The 22,346-nt window shown below is 54.3% G+C and overlaps 1 long non-coding RNA gene and 2 other non-coding genes across 3 annotated transcripts; 2 read left to right on the forward strand and 1 right to left on the reverse strand.

Annotated features, from left to right (window-relative positions):
- Nucleotides 1-799: 799 nt before the first annotated feature.
- Nucleotides 800-5,632, forward strand: LOC123359997. Its single transcript, XR_006575945.1, has 3 exons — nucleotides 800-993; nucleotides 2,841-2,883; nucleotides 5,540-5,632. It is a non-coding gene; the product is annotated as an uncharacterized LOC123359997 (long non-coding RNA).
- Nucleotides 5,633-7,640: 2,008 nt separating this feature from the next.
- Nucleotides 7,641-7,734, forward strand: TRNAI-UAU. The gene is made up of 2 exons: nucleotides 7,641-7,678; nucleotides 7,699-7,734. It is a non-coding gene; the product is annotated as a tRNA-Ile (tRNA).
- An 11,792-nt stretch (nucleotides 7,735-19,526) lies between these two features.
- Nucleotides 19,527-19,600, reverse strand: TRNAI-AAU. The gene has a single exon. It is a non-coding gene; the product is annotated as a tRNA-Ile (tRNA).
- Nucleotides 19,601-22,346: the final 2,746 nt, after the last annotated feature.

The raw sequence follows: 22,346 nt of genomic DNA on the forward strand, positions 1-22,346 counted from the left end.
GCAGGGGGGGACACAGGCCCACCCACTCCACTGTGTCCCAGCCCGGGGCCCTAGCAGCGGCGTGGATCCGCTGCAGTCAGTGGGGATCCTGGCTGCAACACACTGACATGGGCACGTCGGTGCCCTCAGCCGGACAGGGGTCGGCTACCCCCGGGCTACACTCCATCTCCCCCTCCTCGGGTACCTGCTCCCCGCTGGGCTCGGCAGCGGGGTCCCATACCATGGGCTCCTCGGCAGGCTGAAGACGGTCTAGGTCGGGCTGCTCCTCCGGACGTGGGTCAGGGCGACGCTCGGGCTCCTCCTCGGGGTATCAGGCTCGGGGCAGGCTCGGCCAGTCCACCTCGGGATACCTGGCTCGGGGCAGGCTCGGCCCGTCTACTTCAGGGTACCGGGCTCGGGGCAGGCTCGGTCCGTCCACCTCAGGGTACCTGGCTCGGGGCAGGCTCGGCTTGCATGAGAGACACTGTCCTAAAGCAGGACTAATGCTTAGAGCTGGTTATCAGTGATTTCAGCTCTGTTGGTCTGCAGCAAGACTCTCCATTGAGTCTTAACCAGCTCTGTTATTACACAGGGAAGAACAAAAGGGTGAAATGTGTAGGTACAAGTGCTGGCAAGCCACGCTGTCTCTGCATTGAACCATTCAATAGTACAAGTACAGCATGCACATTCTGTTATGCTAGTCACTCAGGACAATGGCCCGGTGAGGCCGGTGAGGAAAGCCAGCCTTAACCAATCAGAATGAAGTAAACAGGTGTATCAATCATATAGTTATAAGTAACCTGTGTGATGTCAATCATGTAATACTGAGTAACCAGTCTGTAAGAAAGAGAATAAAAGCAGCGGTCCGGGACTATCCTGAGACGCCTCACTGCAGCCTTGTCTCGTCTCTGTTTCCCGATACAACATCTGGTGACCCCGACGTGATCCAGACACAGGACCCCCGACTCATCGGCTGGCTTAGCCTTGGTGCACCACAGCGCAACGCGCTCCCTCGTGAGTATGGGGGGGGATTTATCCATTGAGCAAAAAGATCATGCAAAAGAGTTATTGAAGCTTATCAAACAGGACGGGTGTACTGCAGTATCGTTACGGCACTTGGAGGAATTGCTCCGAGTGATTGAGTATAAGTGCCCATGGTACTCGAACCGAGGCTCCCTAGATCACTCCGATTGGATAAAGATCGGAGAGGCATTGTTTAGGGAACCTCGAGCCGAGATCCAACATATTCTGTTGTGGCAGCACTGTTCAGCTGCGGTGGGGAGATTACGAAAAGAGGCGTCCCCCTCTGCACCTCCCTTGCTCTCGGTAGAGGCACCTCCCGCCTATCCCCGAGTGCTCCCACCAGCCCCTTTTTTAGCACCAAAAACTTCTACACCAGTGGTGGACACCCTGGGGCAGAAGTCCCTTCATCAGGGTGCTGTCTGTGCCGCCCTTGCGGCGGCGCGGGCGAGCGGGCAGGACCCCTTATTGGAAGAATGGGAGGGAGAAATCCCTTTGATGTTTCCCCTGTCTTATGACCCTCCCAATGAGGCAGGTGAGGTGGTAGCTCGGCACTCCACCCTCCCATATTCAATTCTTCGGGAGCTTAACAAAGCGGTACGTGAGTCAGGGCTGCGTTCCACTTATGTGCAGGGTATGATAGAAGGGATCGCTAATAGTTATACTATGATCCCGGAGGACTGGAAACATCTATTTCGTATGATCCTTTCCCCTGCACAGTACGTGGTATGGGATAATGAATTTAGGTTGGCAGCCCTAGCACTCGGTAACGCGCAGAATACTGCTGAGCAAATATATGGGACAGGAGCTTTTGCCACCATGGAGCAACAATCTATATTGCCCATGGAATCTTTTCACCGCACGGCAATGTGCATTCAGAGAGCCTTTCGGCGCGTTCCAGCCTCTGGCAAGCCCCTTCGATCATTCACAAATGTTAAACAACAAGCTACTGAACCTTATCATCATTTCGTTGATCGCCTCAAGGAGGCTGTTCAACGCCAAATTGACAATCCGGACGCTCAGACGGAACTCCTTTTACGCTTAGCGTATGAGCAGTCCAATGCTGACTGTTGGAAAATTCTCCAAACTATCATTCACCGCCCTAATTACACACTCGCTGACATGTTGCAGGCATGTGCCGAAGTGGGCACTCAGACCCACGCTATGGCACTGTTGGCGGGAGCAATCCGTCAAGGTAACAAACCTACAGGTAACTGCTTTAACTGCCAGCGACCTGGACACTTCAAAAAGGAGTGCCGGGCCCCAGGAGGTGGTGCTCATAAGGGCGGAACTAACACCACCGGGGGCCGTCCTTCTAAAAAGTGCCCAAAATGTAATAAAGGATATCATTGGGCTAATCAATGTCGCTCCTCAACCCCAGATAATTCGGGAAACTTTCGACCGGGCCCCCCTCCAGCCCCGGTTTAAAGGAGGGAGCTTTGCCTGCCACAGCTGCTCGACCAGCCACAAAAGGCAGTGCTGGTTTGGATCTTATTAATGCAGTAGATATGCAATCCCCTCTCCCTGGTGACGTACTCCTCATGCCTACGCAGCTTTCTGGTCCGCTTCCCCCAGACACATTTGAGTTAATTTTGCCTCGTTCTTCTGCCAGTAGTCAGTCTATTATGATTGTGCCCGGAGTTATCGATTCTGATTACACCAGAGTTATTTATGTTCAAATTTGGAGTCATCTTCCCCTTCAGCTAAAGGCGGGAGATTCTTGGGCTCAACTGCTAATCTTACCTTACACAGCGCCGGCCGGACCCGGCCAAGCGAGTCGTGCCGGCGGATTTGGTTCTACTCGCGTTAATCTGGAGCAAGGTCTCCTTTTTCATCCACAGATTGCTGCAGTATTACAACACATCCGAACCCACAAACCGACCCGTAAGTATATCATCAACGGTAAGGAGCTCTATGGGTTGCTAGACACTGGAGCGGATGTTTCAGTAGTTGCACAAAAGCATTGGGACCCTTCCTGGCCTTCCGAAGTTTCCCTCTCTGTTTGGGGAGTGGGAGGCCCGCAATCTTCCCGACAAAGCACCAATTGGCTCTCAGTATGGGATAGTGAAGAGGGGCGAGAGGTTGCAAAAATTCATCCGTGCATTTTGCCAATTGACATTAATCTCTGGGGACGAGACCTATTGTCTCAGCTGGGAGCCTCCCTAGTGGTGCCATGACACGTCAATGCTCCTCACACACTGCCCTCCCACTGGAATGGAAAACCCACGTCCCAGTGTGGGTTGAGCAATGGCCACTCCCTCAGGAAAAATTAATAGCCCTTAAGGAATTAGTTCAGGAACAATTAACCGAGGGACATATTGAGCCTACTACTAGCCCATACAATACTCCAGTATTTGTTATTAAGAAAAAATCTGGCCGCTGGCGATTATTACATGATCTCCGAGCTATACACAAAATTATGGAACCTATGGGAGCCCTTCAATGTGGGACCCCGAATCCGAATGTTATACCACATGATTATCAGTTAGCAGTAATCGATCTTAAGGATTGTTTTTTCTCTATTCCTCTCCTCCCCCGTGATCGAAAGTACTTTGCCTTTACTATCCCTGTTTTGAATAATAGTCAGCCAACAGAACGCTACCATTGGAAGGTTCTTCCCCAGGGTATGCTAAACAGCCCCACCCTCTGTCAATATTACGTAAATCAGCCTCTCTTACCTTTTCGCAAACGGTACCCTATGCTTAAGGTTTACCATTATATGGATGATATCCTCATAGCAGGACCAGAACTCCCTCCTTCATGGCAAACTGACCTGCAAAATATGCTCCAGGAATACGGCCTTCAAATAGCCCCAGAAAAGGTACAATGTATAGAACCTTTCCTTTATCTGGGCCACAAAATGATGGCCACTTATTCCATTCCGATTATCCCGCAAATTGCCTTGAAAACCAACATTAATTACGTCACCCTTCAGCAAGTCCTCAGCATAATTAATTGGGTACGTCCCTATTATCGCCTTGATACCAACATGTTAAGTCCATTATTTGATGCTCTTCAGCAGGGGCGTCACCCCTCCGATATCATTTCTCTCACAAAAACACAATTAGATGCCATTGAGCAGGTAAATCAATCTCTCGCAAAGGTTTGGGTGGATCGTGCCATGGATAACGAGCCTCCACGTCTCGCTTGTCTTCAAGGGGTGACCCAGCCTTGTGCCGCCCTCTTTCAAGCACCCGAGGCTGGGACGGTGCGAATCCTTGAATGGCTTTATCTCGCCCATACCCCGGCAAACACCCTTACTCCCCTTCCCTCCATGCTTGCCTCCCTTATCACCAAGGGACGCCAGCGAGCGTGGGTTCTTTTAGGCATTGATCCCGTTGAAATAGTACTTCCGATCCCCTTGCATTTATGGCAAACTCTTTGTGAAACTAACCCCGAGGTTCAGTGTGCATGCTCAGCCTTTACTGGGGTCTTCTCCTGTCACACTTTGAAGGACCCCCGTTTCAGCATGACGCAGCGATTACCCTTTAACTTTTGCTATTTACTCTCCCCAACCCCGCTGCCAGATGTGCTTACAGTATTTACGGACGGGAGTCCAAACCGTGGGGTTCTCTCTTGGCGTGACCCATCTACTACCCACTGGTGTTCTCTGTTTACCCTACCCCAAAGCTCCGCCCAGCGTGCTGAGCTGGCTGCAGTAATTTTAGCCTTTAATCGTTTTTCTATGCAACCGTTTAATATTATCACTGACAGTTTATATGTAGCCAATGTTGTTTCGAATATTAGTGGTAGCTATGTATCACCAGCGCTAGATAAAAATTTGCTAGCTTTGTTTTTAGCATTGCAACATCTCATTCATTCCCGTACCGATCAGTTTTTTATTGCTCATATTCGAAGCCACCAACCTTTCCCTGGCATGTTGACAGAAGGCAATGCCCAGGCGGATGCCCAACTCAGGGCATTCCCTTGTACTCCTATAGAAAGTCATGCCCTACACCATCAAAATGCCAAGGCATTGGCTAAACAATTTCAGATCCCTCTCTCTGATGCTCGAGGTATTGTTCAACAATGCCCTCAATGAACCCTTAACCCACAGGGTCCTCCCATAGGGGTAAATCCCCGTGGTCTCGGAGCCAATCAACTTTGGCAGATGGATGTCACCCTTTTTCCCCCTTTCTCCCCTTGGAAATACCTGCACGTTGTCGTCGACACGTTTTCTGGTTACACTTGGGTAACTGCCCAAAAAGGGGAGGCTACCAAACATGTTTGTAATCACTTGATTCGCAGTTTTGCGGTAATGGGCAGCCCCGCTGAGTTAAAAACCGACAATGGTCCTGCTTACTGTTCCTGCGCCATGGCCGCATTTTGTGCCCGGTGGGGCATTCTCCACAAATTCGGCATTCCTTATAATTCCCGGGGTCAGGCCATTGTTAAGCGGGCTAACCGCACCCTAAAGGAGGCCCTTACTAAACAAAAACAAAAAGGAGGAGTGCCCCTATCCTTGCCAGATAAGGAAGAATGGCTGGCTCGTGTCTTGTTTACTCTGAATCATTTGAATTTAACTTTGTTTAATAATCAGTTTTTATCTAGAGCCCAGCGCCATTATAGACAGACCGAGCCCCTTCCGGCGCCGAAGGTGATATATCGCAAGTTGCCAGGACCAGAGTGGAGCCTGCCTGTGCCACTCATCACCTGGGGCCGGGGCTATGCAGCAGTGTCAACTGAAACCGGCCCTGTGTGGGTTCCCGCTCGCTTTGTGAAGCCGTGGAGAGATGGCCTGGCATCAGGGGCTAAAGAATCCCATTCCGGACTTCAGTCTAACCCTGACGGATAGGGTGGACAAGATTGACAAGGCCCGAAAGCATGGCACACCTAACACTGCCATAACTTGGGGGCAGGTCAAAGCTTTATCACGGCAGGCTGAACATGTATTAGAGCAAACTAAGGCGGATAAGACTACAGAAAACTACTTTCTTGCGCTAATAGCCAGCTTAAATGCTAATTCTCTTTGCTGGGTTATGTATATTTGGGTGACCGTTCTGTGTTTGCCGCAAGGTGTTGCAGCCCCTCTCCCTTCCACCAATGTGTGGGAGACATTTATTCACACCTTGAATCAGACATCCTTTTGCCTCTCCCAGCAAGTTACGGTGGGAGACATCTTAGGTACCTGTCTGATTCCTGTATGCCATAATCCTAATGATGTTGAAAATGCTACTTGGTTTTATTCTAGTCTGGGGCCAAATTCCACTATTCATGGCTTGGGTTATGCTGGCTATCATAATTGGGGACCCCAAACACCTCGTAGACCTAGGAATGCGCTTGCCCTTCGAACCCCATATGCAGCCACACATAACATAACCTGTGCCCGCATGACTAACTGTACTATGAGTAATTGTAAGCAGTTTCCTGCTCCAGCCTTGAATTGTTCTGCTGTGACAAATATCTCTTATCTATACAAGCATGTACAGCTGCCAAATGGGTGGTTTTGGACATGCTCAGGATATACTTTCAATTATATGCCCGCCAATCTTAGTGATGGCACTTGTTGTTGCCTAAGCCGACTTGCACTCATATTACCAACTAAAAGGCAACTGTTAAATACTTCGCGAGTTAGTCGCAGTCTCCCTTTGGATGCTTCTTGTGATAGCCATGTACATTTACTTTCTAAAACTGAGACTGTCGCTTTGGCTGTCTCTCTTGTTGGGGTCCCCGGGTTAGCCTCGGGAAACAGTATGTGAATCAATGGTTTAGCTTGTGCAGCCACTAAGGCTTTGAATGCAACATCTACCGCTATAGCCCTTCTTAATGATGAGCAGGAAGACATCCGCCATGGGGTATTGCAAAATCGAGCGGCTATAGATTATTTACTTATGCTGCATCATTATGGATGTGAAAAGGTTAATGATATGTGTTGCTTTAATATTTCTGATCATCATCATTCAGTTGAAAATCAACTCAAGATAATTAAAAATTTAACAGATCAAATCAGATACAATCCAGACCCCTTCTCGGGATGGTGGGATTGGCTCTCCTCATGGCTTCCTAACACTGGGTGGTTGCATCAGCTTGTCACCTTTGGGGGACTCACTGTACTATTACTCGTGCTGTTTTGCTGTGGCATTCAGTGTGTCCCTTCACTTGTTTCTCTCTTCATTAAGGGCTGTCCATGGACTAGCCCGGAGCCCCCCCGAAAGTATTAGTCATAGTTAACAAAACAAAAAAGGGTGAGATGTAGGTACAAGTGCTGGCAAGCCACGCTGTCTCTGCATTGAACCATTCAATAGTACAAGTACAGCATGCACATTCTGTTATGCTAGTCACTCAGGACAATGGCCCGGTGAGGCCGGTGAGGAAAGCCAGCCTTAACCAATCAGAATGAAGTAAACAGGTGTATCAATCATATAGTTATAAGTAACCTGTGTGATGTCAATCATGTAATACTGAGTAACCAGTCTGTAAGAAAGAGAATAAAAGCAGCGGTCCGGGACTATCCTGAGACGCCTCACTGCAGCCATGTCTCGTCTCTGTTTCCCGATACAACAGAAATGGTGCCTGGAACCCTTAAGAAGAATCCACCCCACCAAGTACCAACACTTGTTGCTATCCGCTCTCAGCTCAGTTTTGGGGTCACTCCTTGCTTTTATCAGCCTAGGGGTCTTGGAGAATCCTAGTGAACAGGTGCTCCAGTGGCACAGTTGGTTAGCGCACAGTACTTATAGAGCAGTGCTGAAAGAAGCTATGCTGAGGTTGTGAGTTCAAACCTCACCTGGAGTACTAGTTTTCATTAGCCAAATGGCATCATCCCCTCATTTGGCCCTGTGGAATGTAGAATTCCAGCCAGGGGACCCTGAGGCAGGGGAGGACTCAAAAATGCCCCCTTCAATTATTACCTCCTGGCAGAGGGACGTCTCTCAGGGTGTGACCCCCCCCCTGCCAAACCCATATAGTTAAGGTGACCTAAGCCCTGGTTAGATAGTGCTAAAGAAAAGGAAGAATTGTTCTGTCCATGTAGCTATTACAGGGATGGGAAAACCCCTCCAGTCACTGTTTACTCCAAAGTGCTATAGCAGTGCCACAGCAGCATTTTAAGTGTAGACAGAGTGAAACTAGATCTGGCTCCAGTTCACACTGTGGATGCTCAAGTACTAAGATATAATAACAACAGTGCAGTGCTTGCATAGTTGGCAGGATTTGAACCTCCACAGGGTGGCCCCAAACAATTTCTAGTCTATCACCTTAACCACTCGGCCACAACTACTTGACATACACCCACTTTACTACATGATGATTCTGTTCTCACTGAATTGTCACTTCAAATTGTTTGCTCAGACCAGCTTCCCCAGCACACTCACGGCTGCATTAGTGTAAGTGTGTCCTGGGCTGAACAGCGAGAATTCCTGCCCATTTCCCTTCCAGTTGGAGCATGATCAGAGTGTGTTTGTGTGAACGACATTGCTGTAGATTGTTGTTCATTCCCCACTCTGACAATTCAGACAGTCTCTTTCCTAGTCAAATCTCCAGCACATCGTTCCAATAGCAGGGAGCAGGATTTCTCTGGGGCACTGAGGGCTGCTGCATGAACTCAGTCTTGCATTCCACCCTTGGTGTTTCATGGACTAACAACAGCAGCAGAAAGAAAGAGCTGAGCCAATATCTCCCTGGCAGGGATGGAGGTGCCACATCCCCTCTGTCTGACCATTGCCATTGCAGGAGAAAAGGGTTCACTGGAATTGAATGCCGTGGCTCAGACCAGAGACACAGGGAGGTTTTGCTGTTCATGGATCGGTGCAAAGGAAATTGTGTCTCTGTGTGAAACTGAGGTCGGAAATGAAATGTCCACATGGTGGCCCAATGCTTTAGGGAATGTGGGGGAAGGACTCGGGCTGAGAAATGATTTAACAGGGATTTGTATCAATTTATTGCCCTGATTAAAATCTATGCTTAAAAGGCAGCCATGTTGTTAGTACTTGTACCTGTGTAGGGACACCACAGTGGGTGTCAAGTCCTCTGCCTTCACCAGGGGCAGTCGATTATTTTATCAAGGTACAAATTTCTTGGTCAAGGCCTAGGCTCCAGAGAAAACAATACACTGCTGATAAGAAGAAGTACATCAAAAGATTTTGCAGCCACCATGGGCATAACTATGATGTGTCGTGTTTCACTCTTTATACCTGGCGCCACCTCCTTTCCCTTTAGCCTTGTAGTTGACCAAGGGCAAAACTGAACATCTCCTCAGATACCAGGGAGTGTTTATGTCCATTCCTGCTACACAGGGGTTTGATGTTGCTGCTTTCAATCCTCTGGCTCTGCCGGGATAAGGAACAATTCAGGCTGACACTGAACTGAAGGAGGAAGATCAGTTTTTGACAGGGAGAGGGATGCGTCCTCTTAAAGGTGTTTGTCTGGCTGGCAGTCCTGGTCCCCAGGTCTCACCCGTGGGGCTCCAGCAGTTTTGGGACCAGGTCACTCCCTTGGCCCCACCTGCTGCCCCCAGGCGCTCCCCCCCCAGGGGCCCCGTCAGTGCAGCGGAGCTGAGCAGTGTCTGCCTGCTCGCTCCAGTGGCTGCTGGCCCCTCCCCATGGCAGGGCAGGGTGGGTCTGTGCCTCCGCGCGCTGCCCCCGCCCCAAGCCCCTGCAGCCAATGGGACACTGTGGGGGTGATGCCTGGGGGCAGCAGCACACGGAGGCCCCCCAGCCCACCCCGTCTTGGAGCCCCAGGTAAGCGCCACACTCCTGACTCCCTCCCAGAGCCTGCTCCCCCCTCCACACACGCCTGCCCCAAACTCCCTCCCAGAGCCTGCACCCCCTCCCCCTTCCCACACACCCCCTCCCGCCTGCCCCAGTCTCCCTCCCAGAGCCTGCACCCCCACCCCTCCTCCTGTTCCCCCACCCCCTGCCCCAGCCCAGAGCCTGCACCCAGCACCCAAACTCTCAGAGCCATAACAAGGAATTGTTGTGCCTGAGGCAAGGGCCGGCTCCAGGCTCTTTGGCGGCAGGTCCCTCAGTCCCTGTCAGAGGGAAGGACCTGCCGCCGAATTGCCGCCGCTGCTTCATTCATCCTTCGGCGGCAATTCGGCAGCGGGTCCCTGAGTCCCTCTCGGAGAGAAGGACCCACTGCCGAATTGCTGCCGAAGAAGCGGTGGCAGTAGAGCTGCTGCTGAAGCGCCGCTGATCGTGGCAGAGCTGCGCCCCTCCACTTTGCACGCCCGAGGCAAGTGCCTCACTCGCCTCACCCTTGTTACAGCGCTGCAAACTCCATCCCAGAGCCTGCCCCCCAGAACCCCTCCCCCACCCAAACTCCCTCCCAGAGACCAGCCTCTCACCCCTTCTGCACCCAACTCCCCCCAGACCCTGCACCCCTCCTGCACCCCAATCCCCAGCCCAGGGCCTGCACCCTAGACCTCCTCCCCCCACCCAAACTCCCTCCCAGAGCCTTAGGCAGGTGGAGGGTGGAGTTTTGGGGGGTGGGTTCTGGGCGGTATGAGTGACATTATTGGCCCACTGGGAGGACTGGAGGACTGGCACTGGCCCTAAGGTAAATTGTGGTTGAGCCTCTGCTTTAAGGGATTGGAGCAATGCTGGAGAGACTGACGGGCAGGGAGCTGGGGAGCTGTGTGTGCTCCAAGGAGAGTTGTTGTTGTGCTCTGGTGACACAGAGCGGGGGTGGGGAGTTTGTAAGCTGTGGTGTTTGTATAGAAGAGAGAAAGTTTACTAACCCCCAGGTTAAAAACTGGTCCTGCTCTAGGCTATACATGACACTCTCTGTTGTGAGGGTAGGTCAGTGGGTGAATGTTTCCCTGTAGGGTAATGGGTTCCTACTTCCAATCCAAGTGATTCCCTTTAAAAACTTTTTCGAATGAAAATCGATTTCCAGACCCATCTCCAGTATGTTCAGGAGTTCGCTGAATGGGGGCAGGGGGCTTGAAATGAATTTAAACACTCAGCATTTTCCTGTGCAAATGAATAAAGACCTAGCAGAGCTGTCCAGCAGCTGAAATCAGTTCCAGTCCTCAGCGTCTCTAAGAGGGACACTCGGTAGCTGAGGCAGGTGGGACACCTCTGTGGTGAGGACAGGTGAAAAAATGCTGGATTCAATGAAAGCTGAGCCCATAGGAGGGGAAGGTGAACGGTGGCACCACACAGGGTCATAACACTCAGACACGGGGCTTCACTGTCACCTCCCCTGTGTTTTCTATCATTTCTATCCTAAGGAACACACCCTCCCCCCCACACTGTCACACACAACCTTCTCCCCTTGAGCCCCATCCCACCCCTACCCCTCTCCCCCACACACGCCATGGGACACAGCCTCTCGGTGACCCACCCAGATGGGGGCTTGTCTCTGCATCTCCCCAACAGGGGAGCAGAGAGCCGAAAGGGCCACAGGAGACCAATGGAGCTAGGCAGGGATAGAAAAGACTTCCCTTCCCTTCTCAAGAGTCTTGTTAATCTCACCCATGAGACATTCCAGCACCGGGTGGGCTCAAAGTACCAACCTTCCCCTGAGTAATGGAAGGGGGAACCAGCTCTATCACATGGAAGGAGGCTCCCCACCTCTGCTGCTGCCATCCTGCAGCCTTTAATATGGATTTGTTTTAGCTAATGCAACCCCCCCACTCCGCTAATCCATCCGTGAAACATAGAGACAAGCTCCTAAAAGCTGGGTTCAGGGGTGCAATGGGTTAGTGCCCAGTACTTACAGAGCAGTGCTGAGTGGAGTTATGCTGAGGTTGGGAGCTCAAACCTCACCTACAGCACCAGTTTCCTTTAAGCAAATGGCTTCTGCCAATCATTTTGCCCTGCAGAAAATGCAATTGCAGCTCAGAAGACACTGAGGTCCCCTTGCTTTACAGAGAGCAGGGCAGAGTCCACAGATCTACCAGGCTCTGCTCTCCACCAGCCGCCTGTGTCAGGAGGCGTCAGGCAGAGCCCAGAGCACTGCCCCCGACTCCCCCTCAGTCTTTGCTCCCCAAACCACCTGTGTGCTCACCCTCTTCGCGGTGAGACTCAAACCCTGCCTGGCTTTCTGTATGTTGGGGCTGGGTTTTTTGTCTGCCATGTTGATGTGCATGTAGGTCCTGTGTGATTTTGGTGGATGCCATATAGTTCTGTGTGTGTGTGTGTGTGTGTGTATGACTTTTGCATGCAGATTGGTTTTTGCTAAGTATTCTTTTGGTATGTGGTTTTTGTACTTTCCTGTTGTGGGCTTTTGCTGTACTTTTTGGTGTGGATTTGTTCTATGTTTTGTGTGGCTTTCCCTTATGTGTCTATGGCTCTGTGTGCTGTGTGGGTTTGGTTTTTGTTTATGTCTGTGTGGGCCTGTGCAGTCTGTGATGTTCTCTTTCTCTCTGTTTGTATCTTCATGTGTAAATTCACTGGAACGTTTCAAACTCTCCACAGCTTTGCCAATTTTCACCAGGAATTTTACTCATTAACAAATTCTCACTTGTTCCCTACCAGCTGCTGACCATCGCCCCAGGGGCCTGTCAGTCTCAGGGGCCTGATTTCCCATTGGCCCTTCCCCCTTCTATTGGGACTGGGAACTAGCCAACCAAAAAACCACACTCAGTTTTAGTAAAGGGCCAACAGTCCCCTTACACAAGCTGGGCCTGTGAGGGAGGGAGAGCTCAGTGGTTTGAGTATTGGCCTGCTAAACCCAGGTGTGTGAGCTCAGTCCTTGAGAGGGCCATGTAGGGATCTAGGATAACAATCTGTCTGTGGATTGGCCCTGCTTTGAGCAGGGGGTTGGACTAGATACCTCCTGAGGTTTCTTTCAACCCTGGTATTCTATGCTAGGGTCACCAATGTTCAGAGAAACTAGCACAGGCTGGGCCCATGGTGTAATGGTTGGCATGCTGAAATCTGAGTTCAAATCTCAGTGGGACCTTGTGGTAAATCCCTGGAGATCCAAGTGCTTTCCTATCTCCAGCTGTATGAAAATGAGTTGTTTACCTTGTGCTGAGTGACTCATACCCCCTGGAGCCAGGTCTTTGGTTGGAATGGGGTCTAGAAGTGGCTATGGTTTGACTGGGTGTTTGGGATTTTTGATGCCCACACGTTTGGCCCTTGTGCTTTCTACCACACTTTTTCTCTTGCCCACATGGCGCTTGAAGAAAGGGTGTCAGGGTCAGGTTTCATAGTCAGGAAAAGGCAGGAGGGAGGAAGAGTCCCAGGCTGGAGCCCAGCACCTCTCCTCCTCTGGGCACCTAGGACAGAGGCGGCTGGTGCTGACAGCTCCAAGGGACGGCTTAAAAGCCACAGAGCAACCAAGGGCAGGGCAAGAGGAGGGGAGAACCAAGCCTATGCGTGGCCAGCAGACAGCCACAGAGACACCCAGCCAGGCTGCTCCCTGCTCCCTGGCATGGCAAACCCCCACTGAAAACCACCCACAGCCAGCAGCTGATGCTTTGTGGCCAACATCAGAAGATGGTAGGAAAGCAGGGCCAGCCCCCCTGGTGGGGCATCTTACCATTCCCACTCAAGGTGCTGACTTTGGCAGTGGGGCAGGAGATTTTACCCCAAGAGGCTTTTCCCCAGCTGGCGAGAAGCAGAGAAACACCCAGGCTCCCAAGGTGCTATTTAGCAAGTACCGTCCAGCACAGGGACAGGTGCACACTTGGAAGAGGGAAAGTGCTCCACACTCTAGCCCGGGCAGCTGCCCATTTTCTTTGGCAAGTCAGGAAGGGCAAAGGTGAGACTGGAAGCACCTGGGGCTCATGCCCCAGCCTTTGTGACACCCAACCCCCAACTCCTTCCCGGGGCTCTAGCTGAAGCCAGAGCATTGGCCTGAGCAGCCAAGAAGAGGTTCCAGCCCTGAAGGGAGCAGGACTTTCAGCACAAAGGTAAAACTGCACCAACACAACCATGAAGAGACTTGAACCCTCAATCGCCTGATCCAAAGTCAGACAACTTATCCATTAGGCCATGTGGTCACAGGAACAAAACCTTTCCAAGTACTTATTTGGAAAAGGCAGACACTATGTTTCTCAGGTCCTCTACTGAGTGGGGCCGAGACTCTCTGGGCACAAGAAGTCGAGTTCCCAGCGAGATGTGAGACAATTCTCTGGAGCCAGGTACAGGACTTTGGCAGGGAGGCTCAGGCATGAGGGATTGGGGTGCAGCGGACAGACCGGCTATCTAGGTGCTTAGATTTGGTCTCACTGAGGAGAAGGAGGAATCCTGCTGATAGGCAGTGGCTGTGGAGAAAAAGTGGGATGTCCAGGCTGCTCCGGTCTCCTTCTTCCAGCTCCTCATCTGGCTGAGCTGCTCCACCAGCCTGGACAAGTCCTCTGCATGCACAGCAAATAGCCCAAGAGCCATTTCTGCCCAAACCTGTGCTGGGGGGTGAGCTTCTGTCTTCCCTGTCCCATGTGCCCTAGAACAGACCTCTAGATTGAGAGAGACAGTCAACAACTATTAAGGCTAAGATTATATAAATGGCGTCACAGAAACTGTGACTTTCAGAGATCTCAGTGACATTTTCCACCTCAGCCCTGGGGCAGCAAGACTGGAGCTGTCGGCCGGTGGGGGCCTCACAGCTATCAGCCACCAGTGTCGGAAGGGGCTCCCACAGGCCCATGCCACCACGGATGGACCCCACAGCTCCCAGCTGCTGTGAGTGGATCCCAGAGCTCCCAGCCACCACATGGGACAGGGGGACCCTGGAGCTCCCAGTGGGGTGACTGGGTTATAAAGTCCGGTCAGCGGTGCTGCAGGGCTCAGGCAGGCTGGTCCCTACGTGTCCTAGGGCACCGCACTGTGCCCTGGAAGTGGCCAGTAGGTCCCCCCTGCTGCGCCGCTGACCAGGAGCCACCTGAGGTAAGTCTGCACCCCAACCCCTTGCCCCAGCCCTGAAACACCCGAAACCCAGAGCCCCCTCTTGCACCCCAGAGCCCTCACCCCCCTGCCCCAGCCCAGAGCTTCCTCCCACACCTGGAACCCCTCATCCCTGTCCTCACCCCAGAGCCATCCCCCGTCCTGGACCCCAACCCCCTGCCTCAACCCACAGCCCCCTCCTGCACTCTGAATCCCTCGGCCCCACCCTGCAGCCTGGAGCCCCCTCCTCCACCCCAAACCCCTCATCTCCCCACAGCTCCCACAGGCAGACCCTGGAGCTCCCAGCAGCCATGGGGGGCGGGGAGCCCCCACAGCCCCACCCCACTGCCTATGGACCCTGCAGCTCCTACGAGTGGACCCCAGAGCTCCCGGTTGCTGCGGATGGACCCAGGATTTCCCAACAGGCCTTGATGGCGTGAGGACTCTGCAGCCCCACGTCATTGCTCACAGACCCTGCAGCGCCGAAGCCCCGGGAGCTCCCGGCCCCCCAGGCAGGAGAGGAGCCCCCAGCGCTCAGACACCGCAGGCAGAGCCCGGAGCTCCCAGTCACCGGGGGGGGGGTGAGGAGAAGCCGCAGCCCATGGCCATTGCAGGTGGCCCCGCAGCTCCCAGCCGCCGCGGGCGGGCGGATGCCAGAGCCCCCAGCTGCCATCGGGACCCCCCGGCCGCCCCGGGCAGGACCCGTCACCCCGCGACCGGCAGAAAACAGCCGCGCGCGGAAGCGTCTCGCGCCCTGTGACCCCCCCCGGTGCTGCGGCTTCTCGCCAGGTGGGAGGCGGCGCCGCTGCTGCGGTCTCGGTTCCTCCGCCCGGCATTGGGACCCGGCCCCGCGCGCCGCTTCTCGCGGGGGGCGCTGAGCTCTGAGCGCACAAGGCCCTGGCGTCTCCGCCCCGCATCGCTGTCAGACAACGTCACCAATGGGAGCTGAGCCTGTCAGAAACGTCAGTTGGGGAGGGCCCAATGGGAGATCAGCTTTCAGAGACCTGCCCCACGCAAGGGCCAATGGGTGATTAGCTGTCAGAAAACACTAGGCAGGCTGGCACCAGCCAACCAGGAACCACCCCTCATCTCAAGCCCCCAAACAGCCCCCCCACCCCCCACCTGTCCTATGCCCCACAGCAGCAGCCAGCACCGGGTGGCTCATGTCACACCCCACAGCAACCCCCAAAGCAGAGTCTCAATTCCCCTCCCGCCCCACTGCTCTTCATTAGGTAACAAAAACCTCACACAAACACCAACAAAAAAAAGGAAACACTTTCTGCTTCCTACAACCAAGCTTCTCCCGCAGCCCCTTCCCCATGTCTGGCCACACGCTCCCAGCTCAGGGTGACCACACACACACCCCGTCGGGGCAGGCTCTGCTCAGCCCGGCTCCCCACAGCCTGCACTAAACATGTGGGTCCCAACCCCAAAACTTACTCCTATTTTACCCCAATGGCCCCAAACTGCCGCTTTTAATATGCAAATAAGGTGCTGCCACACTCAGGCCACACCCGAGCTCTGCTGTGGAGCCACCCAGCAGAGAACCAGGTGATATTTAAATTAGCCAGGACGCCGCTCAGTCATTTCCCTCTGCTCCCAACAGGTGGCGCCGGAGAGCTCCGAGCTCGCTCACTTCCCTTTCTCGCGTCGGCTTCAGCCCCCGGGTTACAAACGCACCAACCGGGGAGCAGGAGTGTGGGGCTGCTCCAGGGTGACCAGATGTCCCATGTTTAAAGGGACAGGCAGGTCCGGGAGGACTTTTTCTTATATAGGAGCCTATTACCCCCCCACCCCTGTCCCGTTTTCCACAGTTTCTTCAAGGTCACACTATGAGGCTGCTCTGCGGGGACGGATTTGCACACTTGGGAGCCATCAGCCGGATCTGCATGCCTGGGAAGCTGCGTCCCTCCAGAGGCGCTTGAGAAGCCAAAGGGGCCGTGGGTGAGTTTGTGATGAGGTGAGTGTGAAGTGTGGAAGGGGGAGGGTGTCAAGAGGAGGTTTTGAGAGGAAGAAAGGTGCTGCTGAGCTGGTAGGGGAGGGCAAGGTCCCAGGCGGGTGTTGTGTGAGGAGCTGTGTAGGCCCGGAAAGGCGTCCTGCTGGGCAAGGGCAGGTGAGGAGGGCCAGGGCTTTTCCCAGGGCTGTTGCTGCGGCCAAAGCCTTTGGGAAGCAGAAGAGGGCCAGGGGTGCTGTTGCCTGCTGGGGCCCATGCGACGGTGTAGGTGTATGCTGACCATAGCTGGTCTGTGGGAGCTGGGGCCACTCACTGTGCCCCTTTCCTCGTTAGTATAGTGGTGAGTATCCCCGCCTGTCATGCGGGAGACCGGGGTTTGATTCGCTGACGGGGAGGGTGACCCCTTTTCAAGGGGGGAACAAAGAAATCCCTGGTCTGCCCACCACATGCCTTCCATTCTCCTTCTACGGCCACTTCCCTTTGCACCCCGCACTGATGGCTTTCACCTCCAGAGAGACAATTACCTCGCAAGGACACGCTGGCCCTAGCCAAAGCCTCTCCCTGGCCTTCCGCCCCCGGGACCAGCTTCGGGGCCTGTACGTGGGGGCACGTTTCAGAGCGGCAAAGGGAAATAGGCTGGCCAGGGCCATGAGGACAATGGCCCAGACAAACGGGGAGGGACTTGGTCCAGGGGTGGAGGAAGACAGAAAAAGGGACAGGCATGGGATTGGCTTCCTGTCTTTTTTCCTTTGCTCAGCATTTGACCTGTGACTGTAATGGGGAGACTTGAGAAAGACCTGTGGCCGCCGGCGAGGTAGGTGGCCGCCCCGAGAGCACAGAGCTGAGCATTTTCCAGTGGGCTGCTTCCTGTACCCCCAGCGCCTGGCCGTGATCGTATAGTGGTTAGTACTCTGCGCCGTGGCCGCAGCAACCTCGGTTCGAATCCGGGTCACGGCATTGCTTTTTGGTGGGGAGGGGCTATCCTGCAGCACGCCTCGTGGTTTTTCCATCCTGGTGTTACAGAGATAGTGTACTTTCTTTCTTTCTTTTAATAAAATCCTTTTCTTTTTAGAACCTGATTGATTTCTTCCCTTGTTTGGATTTTCAGGGGAAGTGGAGGGGGAAAAGTGAATCCCTCTTTGTTTGATTCAAGGAGTTTGAATCAAGGTATCTTTCCCAACAACTAGGAGAGGGGGAAGAAGGTGGGGGAATGGTTTATTTCCCTTAGGGTTACGAGTCAAGGAATTTGGATCTGTGTTCCCCAGGGAAGGTTTGGGGGAACAGGGCGTGTGCTAGACACTGGAACTTCTAGAGGGTGGCAGCTTTACCAGATCTAAACTAGGATTTAAGTTGAGAGGGGCCCATGCAGGTCCCCATCTTGTGGATGCTAAAGTTCGAAGTGGGGAATAAACATATGACGGGACGATGCCCGCATTCTCCCAGCCTGTCGACTAAGGTCTCCTGATGAGCGTGGTGGACGGGAAATTCGGCCATCTGACTTTTGGCCTTGCTGCCCGTAGCGGTCAGGCTGAAAAATCAAAAGCCATCCTCCCCAGGCCCACAGCCACCCAGGGACTCCTCTGCACCATCTTGCCTCCACGAGTGCCGCACTCTGACCAGCTGAACCAGGCAAGCCACGGGAAACTTCTCAAGGTCTTCCCCTGGTGTGGGCTTGGATGCGAAAAGCACCTGGCCGTTCATCAGCTGTTGCAAGAAGTGTGCAGACTAGGAGTAGCGATGGGGCTGTAGCTTTCCACAGCATCTCAATTTGGGCAGCTTTCCATTCCCCTTTTCTGTGTAATGTCCCTCCCATGGGTTTCACTTGCGGAGCTGTACGACTCTGGCAGGGTGGCCATTTAGAAATCTTTTCCTTGCTTTTCTTTTTCGCCTGGCCCCAGCGTTAGGACCGTTTGGGTGTTTCAGTGGGTGTGTTTTCCCATTGGGAGGCATTTGGAAGTTTGGAAGGGGAGCCGAAAGAGGAGTCTTTTTCACAAGCAAGTTGGCTTTCTGCACAGGTAGGGCCCTTGGCCGTAAAGCTTAGCTCCGTCAGTGCGTCTGCATGGGGTTCCTCCAGTGCCTCAAGAGCCCGTGCTAAACTCTCAGTGTGGACGTTTGGCTTGCGCCAGTCAGAGTGCGGTTCCTGCTTCTTCCCAGGGCCGGCTCCCGTGAGGCGCGCATAACTTGGGAGGAAAGGGGTAGAAGAGAAAGCAAGTGAAGCTGACTTCAAGTGGTGGTGCCCCTGGGCGGAGTGGTCCTCCTGCTCCTTCCTGTCGGAGGGGTGGGCTTGTGGGGTCTGGCTGTGGGCGGTGGGAGGATGGTGTCCAGGGAAGTCCCAAAGGTCACCCTGCGCCGGCCGAGTGTGAAGCCTCTCCCCTAGGTTGGGGTGCCGAGTATTAAGCCTTCCTCTGTGGCTTGGGCTGGGGAGCGTGATCCGGCGTCGGGTACATTTGGGTGGAGCTGGCGGCCGGCAAGAATTCGGGCCATCAGGTCAACCCTCTGTGGACACTGGGGGCGAGCCGGCAGGCCTGCGATTTTGGCTTCGCGGGCGGGCAGCTCAAGCCTGGCCTCCTATGAGCCTGGAAGGCAGCCGGCCGGGCTCACCCGTCTCCAAGTTCCTTTCAGGCAGCAGGTCGAGCGAGGTGCCCAGGGAGGGGAGCCCAAGGAAGTGTCAGGAGCTTGGTCCTGCCCGGCGCCTGCGCCCAGCAGGGCTCTTGCCAGCTCCAGGCCCACCTGGTTTTGGCCTCTGCCACCCCTAGCAGTCAGCCAAAAGAGCAGAAGCCACCCTCTCCCTCCCGGAGTGGACAGCATGGGGCTTGAACCCATGACCTTGGTGTTATTAGCACCACGCTCCAACCAACTGAGCTAGCTGACCAATGGCAAAGCCTCCTTTGCCTGACCCTTTTGGAAGGAGTCACTGGCTGGCGCGGGGAACGATGTGGCCTCCGTTATCGAATGGATGGATCGAGACGCCACCTGCCAAGGTAGGGGAATTAGCTCAAGTAGTAGAGCACTCGCTGTGCATGCGAGAGGCAGCGGGATCAATGCCCGCATTCTCCAGCGGCAAGGCAGCCCCAGGACCTTCTCTTGTCCTTCTTTTAGAAGCCATGGACAGTCAGCCGGCTCAGCTCCTCCAGTGGCCTCCATCCCTCTCCCCGCTTGGCCTCCCAGAAAGCCAGCCCTTGTGGAGCACAAAGCTCTTCCTCCCTGGCCCTTCTCCCCCTTGCGCTGACTTGGAGGCTGGAGACAGCTGGGGGAAGTTAGCTCAAATGGAAGAGCAGGGGAGAAGTAGTCAGACCCATACACACATTCTCCAGCCTGCTCTGCTCTGCTTTGCTCTGCTGGGCTGGGCTCTAGTGGGGGACCTGCACCTTTCTTTCTGAGCTCTCACTGGAGCACAATCCCTTTCCTCCTCCCTCCCTGCTAGTCTACGCCAAGCTCATTGGCCGGGAGGGAGAGCCACTCAAATACAGAATTACTCACATCCCAGGGGTCCACGAAGGGAATGAGGAGATGGGCGGGGTGGCACGCGATACCAGCTCAGCTGAGACCGTGAGACCTCACGGGCAGTCTCCTGATCTCAGGCAGCATGGCAGCCGTGGAGCAGAGCAGAGCACGCAGACAGCTTGGAGACAGCCAAAGCGGGGAAGGGCTGCGTTGGTCTGGAAGAGGGAGTAGGTGGCTGTCTATCCTGGCGGAGGCAGGGTCGTTTTGCTGTATGCTGGGCCAGGGGCCAGGGAGTCTCCTAGAGTTGCTGAGCTGGGCCTGCTCCGGGCTTTGCTTGGGTTAGAGGAAAGTGGTGAAGATAGGAACGGCCCTCCTGGGTGAGACCAATGGTCCATCTAGGCCACTATCCCGTCTTCTGACAGTAACCGATGCCAGGCGCTTCAGAGGCAATGGCCAGAGCAGGCAATCGTCAAGTGATCTATCCCTGCGTTGTCTTCTGAAGTTTGGTGCTTGTTTCAGGGGCTTACTCTCAGCCCAGACACACTCCAGGGAGGGAGCGTTGGTGTTTGTGCCGAGGAGCGTGGCTGGGACTCGGACCCCCTTCCCCAGCTCTGGGTAGCGCCCCGCCCCCATTTCAGGCTGTGTTCTGCTTAAGGCCACAGAGCCCTTGCCTTTTTTTGCCCGATGCCTGAGAGTCAGGCCAGCTGCAGGGAATTAGCTCAAGCGGCAGAGCGCTCGCTTTGCATGCGAGAGGTAGTGGGGGATGCTGCCCGCATTCTCCGTGCCTGTCGACTAAGGGCTCCTGATGAGCGTGGTGGACGGGAGAGTCGGCCATCTGACTTTTGGCCTTGCTGCCCGTAGCGGTCAGGCCGAAAAATCAAAAGCCATCCTCCCCAGGCCCACAGCCACCCAGGGGCTCCTCTGCACCATCTTGCCTGAGCCGGTGGAAGTGGAGCCTGGAACTGAGCTGATGCGCTGAGGGTTATTTGCACTGTGCGCTTCACATGGAGGTGAAAACACGGGGCACAGATCTTTGAGCACAACCCTCGTCCTGAGGAATGGTGGCGGGGGGGGGGGCTGCATAAAGAGAGACCGGCTCTCCCTGGCGGGGCTGCAGTGGCTCTTCACAGGGGCAGTCCCACGGCCAATTGGTACCAGAGTTTTGCCGGCCTCTTTTCGTGGGCTGACCTGGCTCCTCTCTCTTTAGGGAGACTGGTGACCCCAAACTTTCCAGAAACCATCATAGCGAGGCCAACCTGAGCACAGACACCTGCTCAGCACCCCGGGTTGCAGCCCTGAACCCTGGCAATCAGCTACGCCCAGCTGCCCACCCAACAAGTGTTACACGCAGGAGCCTTCGTGCCCCGCGTGTTCAGGTCCTTCCCAGCGCCAGCTTTAAACTCCGCTGCTCAGTTCTAAGCTTTGGCCACACGGGGGCAGCCTGGAGCTCAGCCAACGCCTCCCGTTGCTGGTTGCATTTCCCGCTCCTCGTGGCAGGTTCACACCCCGCAGGCAGATCTCTGAATCGGAGCCGAACAGTTCCCCAAATCCAGGAACTTTAGCAGCAGCTTTGCTAGGAAAGCGCTGACGTCCCCAAGTAAAGTAAGAGCCAGAGCGCTGTGTCCAGGATCTTCTATCGGGCCCCTCACTGTGGTGTCTGTCAGGCGCAAGGAGAAACCAGGGAAATGTTTTCATGGCGTTTAAGGGCAGAAGGGGCCATTAGCTCAGCTAGTCTGAGCCCCGAATAACACAGAATTACACCATGACACGTATTGATCCCACAGACCTTAGACAGATCAAAGCGTTTCAGCCCTCAGGAAGGAGGCTAAACTGGGTGCCAGAGGCAGTGAACCAGGGCCCCCCAAGGCAATGGCAGGGAGCTGACGAGGTGAAATATGCCCCGATGATCCCAGCAGGCGACCCACCCCCATGCTACAGAGGTGGGAGTCCCTGTTCCTCCTGCCCTTAAGAATCTCTGGTGGTAAGTGGGTCCCCCCAGTTCCCCAGATAAGAATCCTCCATGTGATTTCCCTGGCTTCACCTCCAGATAAAAACACTGTGTGGAGGGGGTGGGAGGAAGGTTGTCTGGCAGATCTGTAAAGGGGAATTGTGTCTCCCTGTCTGGCCCAGGCTCCTGGGAGGAAGTGATCTCAGTGTGTCTGGCTGTCTCCATT

This window comes from Mauremys mutica, unplaced genomic scaffold (assembly GCF_020497125.1).
Source record: "Mauremys mutica isolate MM-2020 ecotype Southern unplaced genomic scaffold, ASM2049712v1 Super-Scaffold_100201, whole genome shotgun sequence".
Lineage (NCBI taxonomy): Eukaryota > Metazoa > Chordata > Testudines > Geoemydidae > Mauremys > Mauremys mutica.